The sequence below is a fragment of the Zingiber officinale genome, chromosome 5A (assembly GCF_018446385.1).
Source record: "Zingiber officinale cultivar Zhangliang chromosome 5A, Zo_v1.1, whole genome shotgun sequence".
NCBI lineage: Eukaryota > Viridiplantae > Streptophyta > Magnoliopsida > Zingiberales > Zingiberaceae > Zingiber > Zingiber officinale.
The window spans coordinates 71923068-71927035 of record NC_055994.1 but is presented as its reverse complement, the minus strand read 5'-3'; positions in this window follow the sequence as shown (position 1 = coordinate 71927035).

Sequence of the window (3968 nt, the reverse complement as noted above, 5' to 3'; positions counted from 1 at the left end):
TGTGCCTCGCCATACAGTCCTGGAAGCCAATTTTGGAAATTAATATTTAATAGAATTAATAACATAGGTGGATTTGGATCAATAGTGTTAAGTTCCGCTTGCGATCCAAATCTAAACCATCAAGAACAGATAAGTTAAATTTGGAATCAATGATGTTAAGTTCCATCTGCGATTCCTAATTTAACTTCTAAAGAACACAATAGGTTATTTAAGGAAAGGTTCAACATTTGTACAAAAAATTTTGTATAGTGGAACCGGTACGTTTTCTTAGGACTAACCAACAATTGGTAACAGTGCTAGGGTTTGCCTCTGTGTGTTTGGTTTTCAAATTAGGTTATGCACATATCATACATAATTTAGGCAGGATAATAGTAGGATGTGCTAACTTTGTGGTTGCAGGCTCCAACTATTATGGCTTATAGATGTTGTGTGTGATTGGACCCTTGGACATGTCAGGGCATTATTTTATGTGTGCATGATTATATGTAACTAATACAGCAGGAGCTGTATTAGCCTTAGGATTTTAGAATTTTATTTTCTATCTAGATTACATGTACATTCCCTTGTGGAATATAGGATCGATATATGTAAAATTTTATTTTTGTCGCGGATCAGATTCTTGCGAGGCGTGGTACTTTTGGAGCACCAGAGGCGCAGCGGAATAAGAAGCAAGATGGATGCGATGACTCGACCCAGTGGCGGTGGCTAAAGATGGCAGCAGCTAGGGTTGGAGCACACAGAAGACAATGATGGAAAAAGGCCATAATAGTTGGAAAATAATTTTTCATATTTATTGTTTTTATTTACTGTGATGTGTGTGTGTGCATGTGATGTATGCTAGGATAGTTTAAAATTCCTCACTTTAAATAACTAAGTGGGAGAGGGATTTATTTTAATAAATTCCATGGTCTCCATTACTGGTTTGTAAGTGATGCAAACAAACTTGCGCGTTGGCTCTGAGTGCCTTCCTCCATATCGGATGAGTTTGCTTGCGGATCACTAGATCAAACTTCCATTTTGGATGACTATAGGAAATTAATTAAGAGCGTGTGATCTTCCCCATCGGAAGGGGCACAATCTTATTAATGGACTTAGTGTCAAGTAATGGTATACACTTAGACATGTCTAATAGTATCCTCCCCATCGGAGTCACTGCTATTATTTGTGTGACCGAAGAAAACCAACTATTAATTTGTCATAAAGATTGTTTGACAAGATAATAAAATTAAAACCTCCTTTTACAAATGTTGAGATTTTGTATACGTCCACACTATCGTGGCATACAAAAATTCATGGTGTATGAGGTAATTTTATTTGTCAGTTTGACAAGGAAATAAAATTAATGGGAAAACCCCCTCTAACAAATGTTTGGTTTTATATACGTCCATACTATCGTGGCATACAAAATTCACGGTGTTTGAGGTAATTTTATTTGTCATAAAGACTTATTGACAAGATAATTAATGGGTAAAACCCTCCTCTAACAAATGTTTGAATTTGTATACGTCCACACTATTGTGGCTTGCAAAATTCATGGTGCTTGAGGTGTTGGTGAATTTAAATAATATTATTTTGAGGAATCAATATTATTTCAAATTCAATGTTTTTGACCAAATATTTGATATACCAACTATTAATTTTATTTATCATAAAGGATGACGAGATAATAAAATTAATGGATAAAATCTCCTCTTTGATTTTGTATATGTCCACTCTATCGTGGCATACTAAATTCATGGTGATTTTAAGGTGTTGGTCTTGACCAAATTTTTTGTGATTCTTAGGATTTAAAATGTCTGTCAATCCCCTAGTTGTTATACTATAGAACCACCAACATATATGGGAGCTTGTAGAACCACCAAATGGTGTAAAAGCCATTAGGTCTACAATAGAAAAGGAAGGACAGACAGGAAGGTGTATACTTTCAAAGCAAGGCTTGTTGAAAAAGGGAAACCTTTTACCGGTAGTCATGCTTAAAGTCTATCCAGATTCTTTTATCTATTGTTGCTCATATGGATTATGAGATTTGGCAAGAGGATATCAAGACAGTTTTCCTTAACGGAAGTCTTGAAGAAAACATTCATATAAAGCAACCAGAAGGGTTCATTGTAAAGGACAAAGAAGCATCTTGTGTGCAAGCTCAATCAGTCTATGGACTGAAGCAAAGCTTCAAGGTCTTGGAACATTCGGTTTAATAAAGTAATCCATACCTATGGATTTATAACCGAATGAGTTTTGTGTATACAAGAAGTGTGATGGAAACGTGGTGGTATTTCTTGTACTATACGTAGATAACATTTTTGGTAGTTGGAAACAATATCAAAGTGTTGTCAGAAGTAAGGGTATGGTTGTCCAAATAATTCGATATGAAGGACTTGGGAGAATGCATATATTCATGGGATCAAAGGGATCGCAAGAAAAGAATATATTTTACTTATCCCAAGCTTCATATATCGAAACAATCCTTGCTCGTTTTAAAGCATGCAAAACTCCAAGAAAGGTTTCTTACCTTTTCAGCATGGAGTAGTTTTATCTAAAGAGATGTCTTCGAAGATATCAAAGGAGATAGAGGAAATGAAGGCAGTTCCTTATGCTTCGGCTGTCGGAAGCCTAATATGCACAAGATCAGAAATCTACTTTGTCGTGGGCATGGTTAGCAGATATCAAAGTAACCCTGGACAAGGACATTGGACTGCGGTAAAGCATATATAGAAGTACCTTAGAGGTACTAGAGATTATATTCTAGCTTACAAGGCAGATAATTTGCTCCCTGTGAGTTGCACGGATTTTGACTTCCAATCAGATTGGGACAATAATAAGTCAACCTCGGGGTTTTGTGTTTACTTTAGGAGGTGAAGTCATAACTATGGAGGAGTGTTAAGCATAGGTGTTTTTTCGGACTCCACCACAGAAGCTAAGTATATGGCAGCCTCTTAGGTAGCCATAGAAGCTGTATGACTCAGATACTTCAAGATAGACTTAGATATGATTTCTGGTTTGCCCAAAATAATTTTGTCTGAGGCAAACGACCAACTCTGCCTTCTTCTCCTCCTCCAGGTCAACGACAATAAAGGTGATTGCTTCCGTCCGGCTTGGGTGGATCTGAACCTCCTCCTTTTCTTCGTATACCAATGTAGGAGGTTTTTCAGTAATTGCATTTACCTCCAGGTGTGGATTCTTCCGAGTGTTCTTGACTTCCAATTTAACCATTTCGATGTAGCATTGTCGAGCGGCAAGTTGGTCACCTTTGACTTCTCCCACCCAGTTGTCCACCGGGAATTTGATCTTTTGGCAGAATGTAGACACCACTGCCCAAAATTCGTTGAGGGCCGATTGGCCCAAGGTGACGTTGTAGGTCGACGATGCATCCACCACGATGAAGTTGAGATCCTGGTTCTCCTCAGTGGCTCTTCTCCGAGCAAGATGGCCAACCTGGCCTGTCCGAGCTGCAATACCTCATTGCTTGTGAAATTGTAGAGCGGGGTTGTCATAGGCAGCAACTCACTTCGATCGATTTGCAATTGGTTGAATGCCTTCTTGAAGATATTTTTCACCGAACTCCTTGTATTAACAAAATTTTGATGAATAGTTTAATTGGGATAATCAGCGCATCATGAGAGATCTCCACTCCCTCCAAGTTGTTGGATCGAGACGCGCTAGAGGGGGGGGTGAATAGCGCTCGCGGCTTTCACTTTTTCGTTTATCGGAATCGTAAAACTATCGGAGTTAAAACACAGAGCGGAATAAAGAACGAACACACACAGAGAGACACGAGAGATTTTACTTCGTTCGGAGCTTAAGGCGACTCCTACTCGAAGGCCCGCGATCCTTGATCGCTTTCCGTGGGCAACAACTATAAGCTCGTTAAAAGATTACAATTATGAGTACAATTAAAAGCTATAAATATTATACCGACGACAAGAAATGCTAAATCTGAAGCTTCGGGTCATCGGGCACTTGTAGCAGCA